At 41.2% G+C, this 21128-nt stretch overlaps 1 protein-coding gene across 2 annotated transcripts in view; it reads left to right on the top strand.

Moving 5' to 3' along the window:
- The window catches only part of PARD3B (par-3 family cell polarity regulator beta), a 2175158-nt gene that overhangs the window by 1885894 nt on the left and 268136 nt on the right, over positions 1–21128 (top strand). The window lies entirely within an intron of this gene.

Here is a 21128-nt window from a genome sequence, read left to right as displayed (position 1 = left end):
CACTTGGAAAATAGAATCCAAAGCTCAGAATGTATCCTCTTTAATTTCTGTCCTCAGGTTATGAGTTGACATTAGTGGAGTGCACACATTATGATGACACCACTTAGAGCACAGTCTGAGCTCTGTACTGCTTTCTCTGAGCAGTAAACAAATGTATTTAAAATAAAATCTGACTGGCAAACTCAGTAGAAATGTTCTGGAAATCCAGTGGGAGCTATGCACAGACAGCTCAAATGCTCATTTTTTTCCCCTTTGGTGATAAAATCTTAAATCTTTGAAAAGCAAAATTGCATCTTAAAATATAAAACATGGTAAAGATATATTGTGAATTAGTCTTAGATTCAGTATTAATATAAGTGGTTGCAATTATCACACCCTCTTAGACAGTTTCTCCTAAGGGAGGGGGGTTGTGGTGTATTTCAGTTTGATTACTCACCATATCATCAAAGCTCAGGACAAGTTACAATACAAAAATACACAAGCTGTTAACAGCCATGTGGGCCTTCCCTTGACAGAGAGCTTGGGTACTTATAACAGATTCTTGGCCAGCACCTGCTCCTCAGTAACAGTCACAAAATAAGCCCAATGCTCAACAGCAGGCTCTGAGGTGGCAGAAGCCAAGCCTGTCCTTTCCCAGCCTTGCACCAGCAAGAGATCGTGACGGCCAACACAGGATCTGCCAAGCACCAGCAATAGCAGTGAGCTATGAAGACACTGCCATGGAACACAGAGACAGCCAACAATTTGAAAATTAAAAACTACAAATTGCAGCTATGAGGGTAAATTACAAATTGCCCTCTAAAAATTCAAAGTGTGTAGGTAGTTTTTATCCATTGACTTTACATCAGTTTTCAAAGTAAAGATCTGTGCATACATTACCTAGAAAATTGTTTAAGAAAAAGTAGCTGTAGACATTTGCACCTCATCTGTATTTGATAAGCCTGTAATTCTGAAAATACTTTAAGAAAAAGTAGCTGTAGACATTTGCACCTCATCTGTATTTGATAAGCCTGTAATTCTGAAAATACAAGTGTACATGAATATGTTTTTCAGTTCCTGCCCTATCCCACCCCTAGGAATTACCTCTAAGTGCACGTAACAATATTTTGCAGTATGCACATATGCAGTTGTTAGCCAGTTTATATACAGTAGGACAACAAGATAACCAACTAAAACCTGGTGTAAATCCTCACGCATAAATTATTTGCAAATCCCCGGATTCTATAATAGTTTGTGCATCTTTAGTGAATACCCTTGCCATACCCCTCACATAGTCACTCCCCCTTTTCAGTTGTGCACGAAAAGTTTCAAGTTTATTAATTACTTTCTACTGCGCCATATGGATGCACCATACATGCGGCTTGCATTCTAATAATAACAAAAGAAATGTGATTCACACAGGCAGACAGTGAGGGCCAAGGGGTAGAACTACAATAAGCAAAAGAAAAGATGGGGAAAAGTGCATACAAAAGAGATGCCCAATTTCTTCCAGTAGTCAACAAAGAGAATTATAAGAATAAATGGGAGAATCAGTGAAAAGAATGTTTTCAAGTCTGTTTTAAATTGAGTGAGGGACGTTTGCAACTGTAAGAGAAGTGACAATAGGCTCCACAAATATGGAAAAAGATTTAAGTGCAGCGACTAGCAAGATGTGTCTGTAAATCCAAATAGTTGCCAATTAGTGCCAATAATTATTAGCACCCAATTATTGGTGCTAATTGACTTGTTACTCAATTACATCATGTGTGCAAATTGGGCATGTGCAACTTTGAGTGCAATATATAGAATCTGTGGGGTAAATACCTTACAGCTTACTCATTTATTTATTTGTAATGCTTATACCCCGCGCTTTCCCACTCACTAGTGGGTTCAGTGCGGCTTACATAGTATATCAGGTTAACAAAGTAACAGAGAGTGGATGCAGCTGTAATATAGTAAGTAAAGAGGTGGTCATTTAGATGTGGATAGGTAAGATGGGCAAGAAAGGAGGATGGTAAAGGTAGGGGAATGGGAGGAGGATGTATATTGGGATTAGCGTGTTGTTAAGTATGGGGAGAAGTTGGATGCATAGTAAGTTTTGTACTTAAGTCCTTTGCAATTGGGGAGATGTAAGTTGAGATAAGTTTGACCTTCCAGCCAAAAGCGACTCAAAATCTTCTCAATCAGATTGTACATGTAACCTGGGGCTTCTCCATAGATAATCTTGTGAATCAGTTTGTGGACCTTGAAGTAAATTCGTTCAGTAATGGGGTGCCAATGAAGCTTTTCACGGAGAGGTGTTGCGCTTTTAAATTGTGACTTACCAAAATAAGTCTGGGAGCAATGAATAAGAAATGGTCCCCAAATGTATTCCCACTCGGCCAGGGTCATCTTATTCTAAGCTGTGAACTTTTCCATGTTAGCTATAAACCAAAGTTTAGTGATCCACTTACAGGCAGGTGGAACAGTCTCTCATTTCCAGGTGGCAGCTAGGGTGAAACAGGCTGCATTGAGACAGTGCTGAATAAGACATTGCTGCCTCAAAAGCACACCCAGAAATGGTTTATTGAGCAAGTTTTATTTATTTATTTTTATTTATTTATTTAGATTTTGCTCACACCTTTTTCAGTATTAGCTCAGGGTGAGTTACATTCAGGCACTCTGGATATTTCTCTGTCCCAGGAGGGCTCACAATCTAAGTTTGTACCTGAGGCAATGGAGGGTTAAGTGACTTGCCCAAGATCACAAGGAGCAGCAGCGGGATTTGAAACGGCCACCTGGATCTCACAATGTGTGAGGCAGCCTTTAAAAATGTAATCTGTACTGCTCAGTACTCTCCCATCATCCCATTTCCTGCAAGTTTGATATATCTCTTTCCCCCTGCCCCCCCTCCCCAAGATGAGTAAATGTAAAGCTGCTGACCGCCTCAGGCTTAATCTAGCTCAAATATTCAACACCAGGGCTATGTCTGGGCACCTAAACTGAATATCTGAGTCAGCCGTGAAGTTGGAAGTTATGCCGGTGCCGATGGATAGATAAGCAGGCAAGAATGGGACTGCGTTTTGGTCGGTTCTATCTGTCCAGTTAGCTTTGCAGGCAGTGCCGTAGTGAGGGTGCCTGACACCCGGGGCGGGTCGCCGCTGCGCTCCCCCCCCCCCGGGTGCAGGGCACAGCGCCCCCCCTCTGGAGCGCACCCCCCCCCAAAACGCACCCTACCTTTCAGCGGGGGCAGGCGGGAGTGCCGCCCTCAGGGAACCAGCGAGCCGACACCCCCCCCCCAGCGCGTGCACCCGGGGCGGACCGCCCCACCGCCCCCCCCCCCCCTTCCTACGCCACTGTTTGCAGGCACTAGGACTGAATATGGCTGGGTCTCTCTGGCTTGCCTTAGAACAAAATCCTCTTTAAAGTTAGGGGATCATCTACTCTGGAGCAGGCTGTAGTTCTTTCGAGAAAACAAATCCCAGAGCTATGTCTCGCCAAATATCCGATATCGCACTGACCTGTACAAGAAAGGTCACCCCTTGTGGTGCAGAAAAATTAGGTTGGGTTTTGTTTCCAATAAAATCTTGTTTGGATAAACTGTTGGCCACTCTTCTTTCCCTGAATCACTACTGCTGTAGTGTCATTTGCAGAAAAATTAGAGCAAAATAGAAAATACCATTAGCATGTGAGCAGTTACTGACACTATTTTGTAGGAGTAAGAGCTCATATGCTAATAACATACTAGTTGATTAGTGCATGGCAAAGTAGTTTGCTAACTTATTAGCACAGAATATGCCTTCTCTCCACCCTCCAGACTCTTTACCTAAGCTAAAAAATAAAAACTATTTTTAGCATGTAGGTAGCGCACGCGCATTCAAAAACTGCTGCAGGATGCCTGAGCATACCCTGCGGTAGTGCATTTTAACCTGCAGTAAGCACATTAGTCCTTACCGCAGCTTTGCAAAAAGGCCTTTAATTGATAATTATATTCAGCTGATTGAACATAACCAGGTTTGGTTATAGCCAGCCCTGTTGTTTCTAAACCTCACTATATATTGTGATGGGGCCTCTCCCAGTAAGAGACCACAGAGGGTAGAAAAGAACGCTTTACTACATGAAGCAAATAGAGAAGTCCATAAAATGGGAAATACCCCTTGGAGTCAGTATTTTCAATTAACTCAGGGTGAAATAGGAGCACATATTCAACGGTATCACAACTTGAAAAAAACATAAGCACAAACTTGGTGACTATCAGGCTTATTTTCAAAAGAGAAGGGCGCCCATCTTTCGACACAAATGGCAAGATGGGCGTCCTTCTCCCATGGTCGCCCAAATCGGCATAATCGAAAGCCGATTTTGGGCGTCCTCAACTGCTTTCTGTCACGGGGACAACCAAAGTTCATGGAGGTGTGTTGGAAGCATAGCAAAGGCGGGACTAGGGCGTGCTTAATACATGGACATCCACAGCCGATAATGGAAAAAAGAAGGTCGTCCCTGACAAGCACTTGGCTGACTTTACTTGGTCCATTTTTTTCTTGCAACCAAGCCTCAAAAAGGTGCCTGAACTAACCAGATGACCACCGTAGGGAATTGGGGATGACCTCCTCTTACTCCCCCAGTGGTCACTAACCTCCTCCCACCCTAAAAAAAAAACTTAAAAAATATTTTTTGCCAGCCTCTATGTCAGCCTCAAACGTCTATGCCAGCCTCCAGGTCCCTGGAGCAGTTTTAGGGGTGCAGTGCACTTCAGGCAGGCAAACCCAGGCCCATCCCCCCTACCTGTTATACGTGTGCTGGTAAATGTGAGCCCTTCAAAACCCACTGTACCCACTTGTAGGTGCCCATGGTAGTGGTGTACAGTTGTGGGGAGTGGGTTTTGGGGGGCTCAGCACCCAAGGTAAGGGAGCTATGCACCTGGGAGCAATTTGTGTCCTGGCATGTCAGGGGGACCAGTGCACTACTAATGCTGGCTCCTTCCATGACCAAATGGTTTGAATTTGGTCGTTTCTGAGATGGGCATCCTCAGTTTCCATTATCGCTGAAAACCAGGGACGACCATCTCTAAGGTCAACCTAAATGTTAATATTTGGGCGTCCCCGACTGTATTATCAAAACGAAAGATGGCCGCCCATCTTGTTTTGATAATACGGGTTTCCCCACCCCTTCGCGAGGACATCCTGCGAGGACGCCCTCAGGAAAACTTGGGCACCCCATTTGATTATGCCCCTCCACATGCACCACTTTGGCAATATCTAGGTTTCAGTTTAATTTGCTTCGTATAGAGCCCAAAAATAAAATAAAAGCCAACCAAGGACTATGGGAGCTTTATGCAAATAGGGCTCATCCAGAGCAGTTCCTTTGCTTTTCAAAAGAAGGTACCTTTCTTTGAAACAACTTAATGTTTCTTCCTTTTCCTGAAACCAAGTTTAGCAAGGGAACAGTCTAAGGCTCAGTCTTTAGGAAATAAAGCTCCCAAATTTCCTGTTTCCCAAACAGTTTAATTCCATGAAAATGCTGGTGCAAACAATAATTACTCATCACCCCAAAATATGTATTTTCTGTGTTCTTTTTGGCACCTCTTACAAGTCTAGAACTCAAACAGCTTGCAGATTCCTTGCACAATTGCTCATAATTAAAAAAGGCCTAACTTCTGTTATGCCCTCCCCTCAGCTGCTAGCAGCAATTAAAAAACACCTTACTTACAAAGCAAGCAACTGGATTAACTACCAACTTCTCAATTGTCAAAATGCAATACAGGGACACAGTTGTTGGATACAATGCACAAGCCTTTCAGGGGTCAGTTTTCTATTTCCATTTTTTCACATTCTTCAGGTGTTATAATGACTGAGCTTTCAAACTCCATGGGCTCCTCCCTTATTTCATCTGGAGTAGTAGTGGCTTCCACGTTCATAGGTTAGGGAAAATGCTTCTCCTCCTCCCTCTCCCATTCCCATGTTCTAGAAGTTTTAAAGCCCTCCCACTGTTCTGGAAATTCCCTCCCAACCTGTGTCAGGGTAACCAGGATCTTTCCTGAATCTTTTTTTACCTTTCTTTGGGTGCCTGACAACCTTTTCCTAGAAGACTCTGGGCGCCCTCTGTTGGATTCAAGTTTACTTGCAGCTGGTTTTCTTATGCTGGTTTTATTCCATAAAGGGATAGGAGAGCATTGAGCTTGAGGTGGCAGCACCCTTACAGTCCCTCTTCCTTTTTCTTCAAAATATTGAACCTTACCATGGGAGTGAAGTAGTTACCACAAAGTTTCTACAAGAACACCATGACTTGATGAAAGGAAATTCCAGTAGAGATGAGTAGAAAGGTGTGGTAGCCGTGTTAGTCCACTCTTAAAGGTTATCAATAGAAATCAAAGAATATTGCCTCCTCCCTCAAAACACCCAGGGAAAATCTGCTACAGTACAAAGAAAAAAAAGCCACAGACAGAATTCCCCTTGTAGTGACATACAACCCAGAGCTGGAGAAACTGAGGAAAATCATAAGAGACCTACAGCCGCTACTCCAGGAAGATGAATTACTGAAAGAGATATTCCCATCCCCACCAGTGCTGGCCTTCCGATAGCCACCAAATTTAAAACAAGCTGATCAGAAGTAAACTCCCAACACAGACGGAAAAAGAAAAGGGCACGTTTCCCTGTAACACAGCCAGCTGCAAACTATGCCAAAACATTTCACAAGACCCCACAGTCATTCACAAAGGAAAAATATTCAACATAAAGGACTATTTTACATGCTCATCTTCCAATGTGGTATATATCATTCAGTGTAAAAAATGTAACGAAGGATGCTATATTGGAGAAACAGGCCAGATGCTTAAGACAAGATTCAATCTGCACAGACATCACATGAAAATAGCCGGTGCCAGTCAAGCCCCCACCCCTGTGGGCCAACACTTTACAAGACCAGAACACTGCACCAGTGATTTCACAGTAAGAATACTGAAAGGTAATTTTAAAACAATACAGGAACGTAAGACCTTTGAAATAAGAATGATTGAATATTTTGACACCCAACAAACAGGACTTAATAAGGATCTGGGTTTTCTAACCCATTATAAACCATAAAGCTGTATTTCTCTGTTTATTTCTCTGTTTATTACCCTCCTCTCACCTACCAACACCCATCCTGTTAGAATATCAATGAAATGCTTTGATGTCCCCATGCATACCCCCACCCTCCCACTCTGTCAGACTGTCAAAGTAATGCTTTGATGTTTCTCTTATATATACTATCTGCTAACACATTTGCTTATTTCCGATCTGACGAAGAAGGGCAACCTTCGAAAGCTAATCAAGAAATGTATTAAGTTATGTCCAATAAAAAAGGTATCATCTTATTTTCTTTTCCATGTTTTATTTTGTTTGATTTCTATTGATAACCAGCAGAGATGAGAAAATAGTTGTTGAAACATAGTCTGAAAAGGCTTACAAAGCCATTTTTAAAGCTCTGGAACTCCGCCAAACCACAGTGAGAGCCATTTTCTCCAACTGGAGAAGAGTTGGAACAGTGGTGAATCTTCCCAGATGTGGTCAGCCTGCCAAAATTATTCCAAGAGGGCAGCAACAACTCATCCTGAGAAGTCACAAAGCATCCCAGAAGAACATACAAAGAACTTTGTCTCTAGTCTCAGCTAAGGTTAGTGATCATGACTCCACAATAAGAAAGAGACTGGGTAAAAATGAGATTCTTGGAAGAGTTGCAAAGTAGAAACGGCTATTATACAAGAGTAACATCAATGCTCATCTCACATTTGCAAAATCTCACCTTAGATGGTCTACAGACCTTTTTGGGATAATGTTCTGTGGACAGACAAACTCTTTGGACAACACAGTTCTTATAAAACTGACATAAAGCAAATACAGCATTCCACAGTAAGAACATCAACAATCAAATATGATGGTTGTAGTGTAATGTTGTGGGGATGCTTTGCTGCCTCAGGACCTGGAAAACTTGCCAATATTAAAGGAACCGTGAATTCTTCACTTTCCCAGAAAAAGTTTAAGGAGAATATCCAGTCATCTGTCCATAAGCTGAACCTGAAGCTTAATTGCATTATGCAGGAATACAATGATCCAAAACAGAAAAGTAAGTCTACATCCGAATGGCTAAGGAGAAACAAAACTGAAAATTTGGAGTGACCTAATCAAAGTCATGACTTGAACCCAATAGAGATGCTGTGGTAGGACCTGAAATGAGCAATTCATTCATTAACACCAATGAATGTGTCTGAATTAAAGCAGTTCTGAAAAGAAGAGTGGGCTAAGATTCCTCAACAGCGATGTGAAAGACTGATATCAAATTATAGGAAGTGTGTGTTTATTGTTATTTATTTATTAGGATTTATTTACTGCCTTTTTGAAGGAATTCACTTAAGGCGTGAGTTGCAATTATTGCTGCTAAAGTTATTGTTATTGTTGCAACCTTTTATTAAGTTTAGAGAGCAGTAATTTTTACACATGGATGATATGAATGTTTCATAACTTTGTTCTTTAAATGAATTAGGGGGTTGTTTACTAAAGCTTAGCTTGAGTTATTTTATTCCTATGGGCCCTTCTGCAGATATTTCAAGCTAAGCTTTTAGTAAACAATCCCCATAATATTTTGAAAACTGTGTTATGTGTTTACTCAGGTACCCTTTATCTAATACTACATTTTGTTTAAAGATCAGAAACCAGGAAAGGGGAGAGGGAGCTTAATACATTTTCACATCTCTGTAGTTATAGGCATATGGATGAAGAAGACACAGTGCAGGCAATTTTTAATAATCTATTTTGTGATTGAAAAATACTATAATAAAACTGACTTTTGTTTTCCCTTCTCAAGGTCATGTCAGCACTAGTTACATTAGGTAGCACAAACCATACTTTGAGGGTTTGCTTGCCTTTGGACTGACATGAGCCAGGAAACTGTTTGACATCTTTTAGCTGCTGTATGCTCCCTCTCTGCCCCCACTCTTCCCAAATATAACTTCTGTGTAAAGAGAAGCATGTCGTGTCTCTCATGCTTTATGCAGAGGTCACTAGGAGTAAAGAACAGATGCTTAATGTTTTAAGAGCATTGCTTTGAAGTGCCAGTTTAGTGTCAGTGTTGACCAGACATGGCTCACGAGCCTGATCTTGGGCTAACAAATAGCTACCCAAGGTTATCCATCTGGTATTCACCTCCTGCTAACAAAAAACAACAAGCACCGAAACATATGCAGCATTGTCACTTTTCTGCTGATCAGGGAGGATTGTCTGACTCTAACCTTTTGACAAAAAAAAATGCATTTTATCTGAACTAAAGCTCATGCCAGTCAAGGTTAAGATACCTGTCTTCCAAACTCCATGCAGCTGCACCAACTACTATACATTGTTAAAATATTAACTCAGCCATTTCTTGGGCAGCATTCTCTTATGGTCTTATTTTTAGACTCTTTTATCTTAAATACTAATTATACTTTCCCGGGAATTAAAGATAGGCAACTTTTATTATGTATTTACTTCATCTGAAAGACTGGATAGTGGAATAACTGGAGGAAGAACTACCACAGCATACACTGTAAGTACAATGAGAGTTAAACACAAAAACAAGACAGTGTTGCATAGTAACTAAGTAAATGCAGCTAATTACTGTACATAAGTAAAACTTTTGTCACATTTTTTTTGTAATAATTTCAACAATTTTTACTACTTTTACTCAGTTACATGTGAGGCTTGCAGTTAAAAGTAAAAAGTGGAAACAAGATGTAATTGACCATTCCTCAGTAAACCAAATGAAACAGCAAAATCTGGAACAGGATTTTGCTGTTGCAAACCTCGTCACTCAAAACAGTGGATCATCTCATCTTAAGCTTTGCTTTTCATGGAATACAGTCTATGAGAGCAGTGGAGTTGCCTGTGTTTGTTTAATTAGTTACTGGTCTCCAGCCAAACAGTGATGAGTTGGTTCACTTTGAAGCAAACTCAAAGCTGAACTGGTTGTAATTTTTGGTGAACAGACTGTCTCTACTACAACAGATTGCTGGTCATCCCATAGACTGTCCACTGGATTGATAGAATTTTACAGAGGAAGTCTGTTTGTCTGGCCTTAAGACTGAAGGGTTCCCAGACATTTGACATTCTTGCATCAGTTCTTGAAGCTATTCAATCAGAGTTTGCCATCAGATGAAAAGTTATTAGAATAACAAACAATGATACAATTTTGAGAAAGCCTTTTCTGAATTGGACAGCATGATGAAGATGAAAATGCAAGTGATGAATTAGACATCACTACTTCTAATGCAAATGATAATGACAATGATGATGCTATAAGGAAGTCAGGTGTTTCAGACAGAGATTCCCTTGATCAATACCTGCAGACCCAGTCAGAAGACATCAATAATATTGTGGCCTGGCCTGATTTGAAGGAGCTACTTATCAGAGTAAACAATCCACTTCCTGCTAATGCAGTTATTGAACACCTTTTTGGATGTCCTGGATTAATGACTCACATGCTGTTATGACTCGATAGCAGTGAGCCCCTGTGCCCCGACTGAGCACGGCAGAGATGGACTGACACCGCACTCGGTCAGGCAGCCAGATAACCCCTAGCTTCACCTGGGAAGCGACCACCGTTCACCAGGAGTTGAGCTCCCAGCTACAGGTGGCCACCAGGACTTCTGGAACCGGCGGGGTTGCACAACCGCTGACCAGGCTGGCAGGAAACAGACACAGTCCAGAACTAGTAGTCCAACAGGCAAAGAAATGTCAAAATCAGTCCAGGGTCAAGGCAGGCAGCAAACAAGCAATATCCGAGAAAACTAGCCAAGGTCCGGTACACAGGAAAACAGGAACAGAAGTTAATCGGCGAACAGCACTCCGACAGCAACTCCTCAGAACAACTGAGGCCGAAGCAACAAAGGACTGGAGGCAGGGCTTTAAATAGATCGGGAATCAATCCTAAACATGTGCAGCTGAACCAAGATGGCTGCCCCCATCAGCAGTGAAACCCAATGCCCAAATATGGGCTTCCTTCCTGCAGCAGGCCAACCCCAAGATAGCTGCCACAAGCTAAGATGCCCATCCCAAGATGGCCGACCTATCCTGGAGAAACACCACCAAGATAGCCGATTAGCTCTGCCGAACCGGCCGCGCAGGCCTGGAACGTGAGGAACGTAACACATGCACACTCACATGAGTGAGAGTCATTTTCTAACTTTGTTTTACTAAAATTAAAGTGGATTGAATTATAGAGCAATATAGTTAGAATAAATAAGTCAATAGTTGCATTGATCGTATTGATATTTTTACTTAAAAAGTATTATATTCACCAATATTTTTTTTTACTTTCACTTAGGTAACTTTTTAAATGTATTATTCACTGTGCTTTTACTTAAGCATTAGAATGTACATTCATTTTTACTTTTGCTTAAGTACTTTGGCCTAGTACTTTGTATGACACTGAAAGAAGATAGAGTAGTTTATCAAGGAGTAGGTGGCGTTTCCAGTTCAACCACTTTTTAATTCAGTCACGTTAGGGTCCATGCCAGTGGTGCTCATTTTATTTATAAATCTCCTAAGGGGCTAAATAAACACCACATCTAGCACTCTTCTTCAATCCAAGTCTCTGATCACCCAGTCAAATAAATGAATCAGATTCATCTGACAAGATAAAGAATAAAATTACAGAACACGTAGACAAACATGGTTTAATGGGACAGAGTCAGTATGGGTTCAGCTGAGGGAAGTCTTGCCTCACCAATTTGCTTCATTTCTTTGAAGGCGTGAATAAACATGTGGATAAAGGTGGGCCAGCTGATGTAGTGTATCTAGATTTTCAGAAAGCTTTTGATACAGTTCCTCATGAGAGACTCCTGAGAAAATTAAAGAGTCATGGGATAGGAAGCAAGATTCTGGTGTGGATTAGGAATTGGTTATTGGATAGAAAACAGAGGGTAATTTCTCTTAATGGAGGAGGGTGAATAGTGGAGTGCCGCAGGGATGTGTATTAGGACCAGTACTATTTAACATATTTATAAATGGTATGGAAATCAGAACGACAAGTGAGGTGATCAGATTTGCAGATGATACAAAACTATTCAAAGTTGATAAAATACATATGGACTGTGAAATATTGCAGGAAGGCCTTAGGAAACTGGAAGACTGGGCATCCAAATGGCAGATGAAATTTAATGTGGACAAATGCAAGGTGATGCACCTTGGAAAGAATAATCCAAATCATAGTTACTTGATGCTAGGGTCCACCTTGGGGGTTAGCGCTCAAGAAAAAGATCTGGGTGTAGTTGTAGATAAGACACTGAAATCTTCTGCTCAGTGTGCCGTGGTGTCCAAAAAAGCAAACGGGATGCTAGGAATTATTAGGAAAGGGATGGTGAATAAGACCGAAAATACTATAATGCCTTTGTATCTCTCCATGGTGCGTCCACACCTTGAGTATTGCGTTATTTTCTCATCACCATATCTTTAAAAAGATATAGCAGAATTAGAAAAGGTTCAAAGAAGAGCAACCAAAATGATAAAGGGGATGGAACGCCTCTCATATGAGGAAAAGCTAAAGAGGTTAGGGCTCTTCAGCTTGGAAAAGAGATGGATGAGGGGAGATATGATTGAGGTCTACAAAATCCTGAGCGGTGTAGAATGAGTAGAAGTAAATTGATTTATTACTTATTCCAAAAGTACAAAGAATAGGGGACACTCAAGGAAGTTACATGGAAATACTTTTAAAACAAATAGGAGGAAATATTTTTTCACTAAACAAATAGTTAAGCTCTGGAAATCTTTGCTGGAGGATGTGGTAACAGCGGTTAGCATATCTGGGTTTTAAAAAGGTTTGGACAAATTCCTGGAGGAAATGTCCGTAGTCTGCTATTGAGATAGACTTGGCAAGCAGCTGTTTGCCATGGGATTTGTAGTATGGAGTGTTGCCATGATTTGGGTTTCTGCCAGGTATTTGTGACTTGGCTTGGCCACTGCTTGGAAAACAGGATATTGGGCTAGATGGACCATTGGTCTGACCCAGTATGGCTACTCTTATGTTTTTATTTAAGATGTACCTCTAGTAAAACCATGCTGCATTGGATCTTGCAGTCCATTGGATTCCAGAAACTATACTATCCTCTGCTTTAGCATTGCTTCCATTAATTTACTCAGACAAGAGTCCTGTAGTTCCCAACCTCTTCCTTACTTCTACTTTTGTAGAGAAGTGCTACATCCTCCCTTTTCTAGTCCTCTGGCACCACTTCTGACTAAAGAAACATTGAAAAGGTTGGACAGCTCTTTAACTACCATCAGAGGTATCCCTTCCAGCCTCATTGTTAAAAAAAAATTATTGAGCTTCTTTTGACATTTCCAGATATTATTGCTTGTCATCTTCTTTCTGTGATCTCTTGTAGCTTATGAAGGCTAACCGCTTTTTCCTTATCTTTTCAGCTGCCTTTTTGAGAAGCATAATGACCTCCTTTTCTTATTTCTTCTTATTTTTCTTCTTAACAGAAAGATTCATTGACCTTAAAATATTTCTTTTCAGTTTTACCCACTGCTTTTTCTACTTTACCTAGATGTTTCCATCTAGCTAAGGACTCTTTGGGGTATTCCCCCATCTTGACAAAGTTAGTTTTCCTGAAGCCTAAGACCCTTGCTTCTGAATGAACCTTCTCAACACATGCTCTAATATTGAAAGCCAATATGTGCTGATTACTGGTTGACAGATGATCACTCATTGTAATGTTAGAAACACTCTCCCCATTCATAAGCACCATGTCCAGAATGTCCCTGTCACAGCTCAGGGTAAGTGAGCCCTTTGGGCTGCAGTTGGATTTATTCTACCATCCTAACCTGAAGGCTAGGCAGGCCCCAACTGGTGGCAAGTGAGTCACACCCCAGCGAGGATGAGACCAGAGGATGGCTCTTAGAAAGGTGCTGACCCAATTTTTATTTTTGTTACATTTGTACCCCACGCTTTCCCACTCATGGCAGGCTCAATGTGGCTTACATGGGGCAATGGAGGGTTAAGTGAGTTGCCCAGAGTCACAAGGAGCTGCCTGTGCCTGAAGTGGGAATCAAACTCAGTTCCTCAGTTCCCCAGGACCAAAGTCCACCACCCTAACCACTAGGCCACTCCTCCACTCCAATGGAATCAAGGCCAGGAAATGGCCTTTAAAAGGGCCCGTGGGGGGCCTAGCCTGACGCAGTCAGGACCAGTGAATGGTCATTAAGAGGGCCCTTGGGGGAGGCCTGGCCTGTTTGTGTTAAGACCAAGGAATGGCCCTTAAGAGGACCCTTGGTGGACCTGGCCTGATGGTGTCAGGGCCAGGGAATAGCAGAGTCGGAGGGCCCAGAGGCTGGAACAACAAGACACAGACACAGGCAGGAATGAGATGGAAGGTATGGACTGGGTAGGCACTGGCTGGGAGTCAGGAACTTCCTTATATATTATCAGACAGGAAGTCATAACATCTGCTAGCACCCTCTTGCAAGACTATAAAGGAAGTGCAGGATTTTCAGGAAGTAAACAGATTCTTCTTGGCTCGGAATACCGCTGGAGACCACAGAGAACAGGTGAAGGGCATGACAGTCCCCTCCTGTGCAGGTTCCATTACCAGTTGCTGGAACAGTTCTTGAGGGCAGTGTCTTTAAATGGATTAGTTTTGCACATACCATGACAGTAATGAACCTCTCTTCTAAGCCAGGGCGTATGGAGTATGATCTCAGTCTCTCAAATTTACTACTAACACCATAGTTCTTCATCATGCCAAAGAGAGCTTCCTTCTGGAGTTCATAACATGTATAGGCAACCTATCTAGGTGTGTTTAAAAGTTCCTTTTAATCAAGCCCATGCCACCCAAAACAATGGAAAAACATTTCTGTGTTTTTCTGCCACATTTTCTTGGTCTCAGACTGTATTTCTTGGTATTTGAGTATATTCACTTTCTACACACGATTCACAAAGTAATCTATTGGAACTAACACCTCTGTGATCAATGCTGTACTGGTGTTTTTCTCTTTTTCCACTATATCTGGATTATTATCAGTTGGAGTGGGAATGTCCCAGGTGGTTATAACCTGTTCACTCTCCATAGTTCTCACAGTCATGATCTCACCGCTTTTCCGATATAGCGATGTTCTAATGTTTACAAAGTTTCCAATGAATGAGACATGACTTCTTGTTCTCCCTATAGAGTATCCAGAATATCCCTGCATCATTGCTTCTGATGTGACTACTGCTGTTGATTTATCGAATAACTCATTGGAAGACATAATGAATACTGTAGACCCTGTAACAAGTAATTACAAGATCTGATTATGCATCCTACTTTTCTTTCTCTTTAAAATAGAGAAAAGGTTGGTACATAGAGCCCACTTATTTGGCACATCTTAATAGATATTAAGATCTAACCAACAATAAAAACAAGACCTTATTTACTAAATACAGACCTTCACTAACAACCCTAATGCTTTATTTGCTGTGGTAAAAAAAAAATGTAAATCAAGGGCTTATTTTCAAAGCACTTTACAAAGTTCCATAGGTTACTATGAAACTTTGCAAGTCTACGTACTTTGAAAATATGCCTACAAATCACATAAATTCTCTGGCATTGAAATTCCTATTCATATTCAGGTATTTTCTGACACTGACACCTTTCAGAAAAAAATTTGAATGTGTTTTCCTAAGCTGGTTCTACTACTAATCATTCAGTGATTTTGACTGACAATAACTTAGCAGATGCCAGAAAGGATAAATTTTCTGTTGTAATTTCTAAGTTAGTAAAACAACCATAGGAGATCTGAATAATTCATCTAGCCCATTTAATTTATGCTCTACATCTGTTGTAAAAGTTGTGTAAAGTTATTGCGGGTAAAGTCACTTTGATTTTCAAGTAAAAGTTTAGCCAAAGGATGTTTACGCTCCCAAATAAGGCAAGCGAGTATTTGCTCTACATTTAATTAAAAAAAAAAAATTCAGGTCGAGCAGATTCAATGAATTATCTGTCAATATCCTCTTTTTCATTTTTAGCAAACATTGGGGCCTTTTGCTCAAGGGTATTAGAATCTAGGCTTAGTGCATCTTAACATGGGACTTCCCCATGCAGTAAGCCCAGATTCAGTGCAGCAGTATTTAGTGCTGTTTTTTAAATTAAAAAAAATTTTTTTTTGCAGGTCCCATGCTAATCTTTCCTTTAGTGTGCAAAACTAGTTACTGCCTCCTAAAGTTAGGCATAGTTTATAGAATACGCTCATGCGCCGTTTGTACGACTAAAATTTAGGCACGCCCATTTAGGCCACCTAAATCCAGGCCTGAATACCTGCTCCTAAGGCGCAGATCAGGTGTATTCTATAATAGTGTGCATAGTTTTTGGAAATGCCCAAAACCCGCCCATTCTATGCCCATGGCCCCCTTTTCAACTGTGCGCAGTAGAATTTACACACACTGCGTTATAGAATGCGCCTAGAAAGTTGTGTGTTTAAATTCTAATTAAAGCCAATTAATGCCACTAATTAGTTAAGCACCATTTATCTGCGCTGATTGGCTTGTTAATTAAGTTGTGCGTGCAGTTTGGCCATTCGACCAAATTAGTCTTAACAAATTAAGGCACCATATATAGAATTGGGAGGTTAGTGCTCCTAAGTCAGTATTAGCCAGTTAATACCTCCATGCTCATTTTCCATCCATGACACACCCTCTCCAAAAATATAAAAAAAAATAAATGCACAGTTAGTACATAGAAAAGGAATATTACTACAAAACGCTTTAATGCAAGGTAAAAAGTAGCCTGCGTAGTGTGGGCGCGTGGGATTACTGCACGTGGAGGCCACTGTTTACCATGGCGGAACAAAACCCTATTTTTTAATTGAGGTCTTTAATGGCTGTGCATTAATTTACAGCCATTTACAGCCTAAGCCCTTACCACCACCCATTTAGTAGGCGGTAAGAGCTCGCACTACTGTGGTAATCAGGTAGCGCGTGGCGATGGCCGTATGCTGCCCAATCACCACCAGGAATGCTTATTTTCTAGCACGGGAAATGGTGTGGTGTTTTCCCCGCGTGTTACCCATGCAGTAACCCTGCTATCCTTTTGTAAAAGGGCCCCTTAGTAAAAGGACCCCTTTATTAAGAGCTTTCAGCCTAATATTCAGTTGCTGTGGTTGAATTTATTTTAAATGCTATATACATTGATTAAAGTTAATCTGGATAAAAACCAGCACCGAGGAGAGGAGCTCCCAGGCACAGTTTTTTGTTAGGTAAAAATCATAAGCATAAACAATTTATTTTCAGGTTCTTTTTGAGGCATCAGTCCTCAGTCTTATTTTGCATTTCTTTCTGTATTTACTCTTTCATTACACTTGTATGTTGAAAGAAGGCAAACTGTGCCTTCCCTGCATGTTATCAGTTTCTTCTCACTCCCATAATTTAAGCTGGAACTGCATTTAATACCTGCTCTCAGACAACAAAAGACAACATTTTTTGGTGACTTTCTCAGTTGAACCATCCAGAGACCTCAAAACCAGACACTGAAACAATCGGCTGTTCTAAACAGCTGTGACAAACAGGATAGCCCTGTCTATGATTTAAAATAAGTTTAAAAGTCTGTTCTTGAATCAGTTTGAAAAAGCTACTATGCAGAAATTGGCAAAGAGAAATACCTTGTTAGATGCATGACTTAAAAGGACTGTTTTTTGTTTGTTTGTAGTTTTTTGTTGTTTGGGGGTCTTTTTTATTTTTTACCAAAAGACTGAAACACAAAATAATATAGATATGTCTGCTGTGGATGATTAAGGAATTTCTGCAAGGCTGACTGACTACCCATCTCTCTGTTCCAGGAAGCAGACACTTCAGTGAGACTGTAACTCTCAGCAAGTACTATTTGCATAATTAACACTTTTGCTGCCAAAACTGGCTTTTTGTTATACTGGAGCAGCTAGAGAGCTCTGCATCTTATATCTACTTTTTTTTTTATTTGCAAAGAGGGTTGATTGAAGAAAATGGTAAACACAGCAACATAGCAGATACAATGAGTTAAAATACACATTCTAACTAACTTATCCCTCAGTTTTATAAACTTTTAAAGGCATCTGTTTATTTCTATTTATTACCTTTAAAAGTGGACTAACACGGCTACCACACCACTTTACTCATAAATGTTTAACAAAACAAAGAAAATCCCCCAAGAAATCAAACAGCTACAGGGAAGAAAGAAAGAAAGAAGGGAACTATCAGAAGAGTAACGAGTGGACTCTAAAAGAAATGCTCATTTTTAAAAGTCCCCCAAATTGTTTTACACTTGTGTCCAGCATGGTGTCTCTCACTAATAAGCATCTCCATTCTGTAAATAAACCACAATTTAAGTTGCCATTTAAGCATGGAGGGGACCCCTTGATCCTTCCAGGAGGACTCCAGAGTCAGTTTAGCTGCATTTAACAGGTGTCTAACTAGAGTTGTCTGAGTTTTGTGATATCCTGGGATTTCTTGTTTGAGCTAGAAAATTCCAGGGTCCCCATTGTACCCCTCAAGCCACAGTGACAACAACAAATCGGGCCAGTTCGCGGAGGCCAGTGGCTCAGACGATCTGATGTTAAATACCCATGATACATAATTTTAACATTGTTTTCCTTAGCACTAGAATCTAAGCAACTTATCCAAGGCACCTTCCATATTCTCCCATTCAGAAGGAGTATATATGAAACACAATTTGTGTTCCCATTGTGTTCTATGGTTCAACTCCACTGGTAATATCTGTAAGATAGCCATAGAGCACACCTATCAAATGCTTAGTATATAAAAAAAAAATCCTCTCAAATCTCCCCACCTTATCAGTTTCAACCCATTCCAAGTATTATAGATAGGAGATTGCAGCCCTGGTAAGAACAGGGGGTTGTGACATATGGGAGTAAATCTTGATAAGTGATAGTCTAGCCTGGTTCCCACTATGTCCCATACCCCCCAATTTACTTGGTCCCATTCCTGTGGAAAAGAATGTAAGCCCTGGACACAGCATCTGAACCCCTCTCCTACTCCTAGTTTGTTTAATACCTGATCTAGAAAGTCCCAGTGGACCCCTGTCAAAGGCCTTCTCTCTGTCTATTCAAAGTAAAAAAAAAAAAAAGCTGGAGTGACCCCCCCTCCCCCCCCCCCACATAATCCCTATAGTTGAGATTGACCATCGTACAGATATTGTCACTTGGGTAGACCAAGGAGGGAAAGACCTCCCCTAATCGTTCTGCTAGGACTTTAGCAAATATTTTCAATTAGAATTAGGCACTGAGATTGGTCAGTATGACTCACACTCTGTTTTGTCTTTTCCCTCTTTTAGTATAACTGCGACTCATGCATCTAGCATATGCATCTAGCATCATGGGGGGAGAACAGAACCACCCTCTCTTGCTTTATTCATTAAAAAAGTCAGTAAGGGGAAAAGCTCAATGACCTGAATGTAAAGTTCTCCTTGGTGCACAGTAACCTATGGAACTTTGTAAGTCTAAGTGCTTTGAAAATGAGCCCCTTATGGGCTCATTTTCGAAAGAGAAAGACGCCCATCTTTTGACATAAATTGGAAGATGGGTGTCCTTCTCACAGCGTCATCCAAATCGGTATAATCGAAAGCCAATTTTGAGCGTCCCCAACTGCTTTCTGTCGCAGGGATGGCCAAAGTTCAAGGGGGCATATCAGAGGTGTAGCGAAGGCGGAACTTGGGCGTGCCTAACACTTGGACGTCCTCGACCCATAATCAAAATAAACAAGAACGTCCCTGACGAACACTTGGACGACTTTACCTGGTCGTGTTTTTCTTATGACCAAGGCCCAAAAAGGTGCCCAAAATGACCAGATGACCTCCCCTTACTCCCCCAGTGGTCACTAACGCCCTCCCATCCTCAAAAAATATTTCAAAATATTGATTGCCAGCCTCAGATGTGATCTGCTACACAACCAAACTAAAGCACGTAATGGACATAACACAACTCTTCCGTTCTCTGATTCCCTAATGTGGCTGTGGCGCATGAACTTGATCTTACCACAACATCACCCTGAATTTGTTCACACCGGAGCCTGCAAAGGCCTCTCTGGTACTATGTAAGTCACATTGAGCCTACAAATAGGTGGGGAAATGTGGTATATAAATGTAACAAATAAATAAAATAAATAAATACTCAGGTCCATCACAGCAATATGCAGGTCCCTGGAGCAGTTTTAGTGGGTGCAGTGCACTTCAGGCAGGGGGCCCAGGCCCATACCCCCCTACCTGTTACGTTTGTGGAGGAAACAGCGAGCCCTCCAAAACCCACCGTACCCACATCTAGGTGCCCCCTTCACCCATAAGGGCTATTATGGTGAAGTACAGTTGGGGGTAGTGGGGTTTGGGGGGCTCAGTACACAAGGTAAGGGAGCTGTGTAGCTGGGAGCAATTTATGAAGTCCACTGCAGTGCCCCCTAGGGTGCCCGGTTGGAGTCCTGGCATGTCAGGGGGACCAGTGCACTACAAATGCTGGCTCCTCCCACGACCAAATGGGTTGCATTTGGTTGTTTCTGAGATGGACATCCTTGGTTTCGATTATCGCCGAAAATCAGAAACGACCAAGTCTAGGGACGACCGAATTTAAGGATTTGGATATCCCTGACAGTATTGTCGAAACGAAAGATGGACGTCCATCTTGTTTCAAAAATGGATCAGGATATTTTGCGAGGACGTCCAAATCGAAAAGAGGACGTCCCTTTCAAAAATGCCCCTCTTAGTCACATAATTTATCTGTTCTTGGCCTATATCATGCTGTCCCAACATCACCTCAAGACATTTTAACTCAGAAACCCAAGCTATATCAGTACCTCCTAACCTAGGAACTGTGGACAGTTGAGCATGTTTATATTTCCCATTCTTCAACAAGTAGTCTTGGTAACATTGAGCAATAGTCCATTATCACACAGCCAGTCTTTAACCTCAGAAAGACAGTTGTTTAATGAGCCAATAATTATATCGCTATTATTCTTCAAAAAGACTAACATCTGAATATCATCAGCATAAGTAAACACAAAAAAAGTGTGTTTGTGAATTGTTGACGCCAACAGCTGTAAATAAATATCAAATAACAGTGACAGGGGGAGCCCTGAGCAACACCCCATTTCCAGTAATACACATCAGAACAAACAGTACCCTCCTTCACAAAAAAGGATCTCTCCTTCAGGAA

The sequence above is a fragment of the Microcaecilia unicolor genome, chromosome 7 (genome assembly GCF_901765095.1).
Source record: "Microcaecilia unicolor chromosome 7, aMicUni1.1, whole genome shotgun sequence".
Taxonomy (NCBI): domain Eukaryota; kingdom Metazoa; phylum Chordata; class Amphibia; order Gymnophiona; family Siphonopidae; genus Microcaecilia; species Microcaecilia unicolor.
The sequence above is the reverse complement of the archived record's forward strand: the minus strand, read 5'-3'. Positions and strand labels throughout refer to the sequence as shown.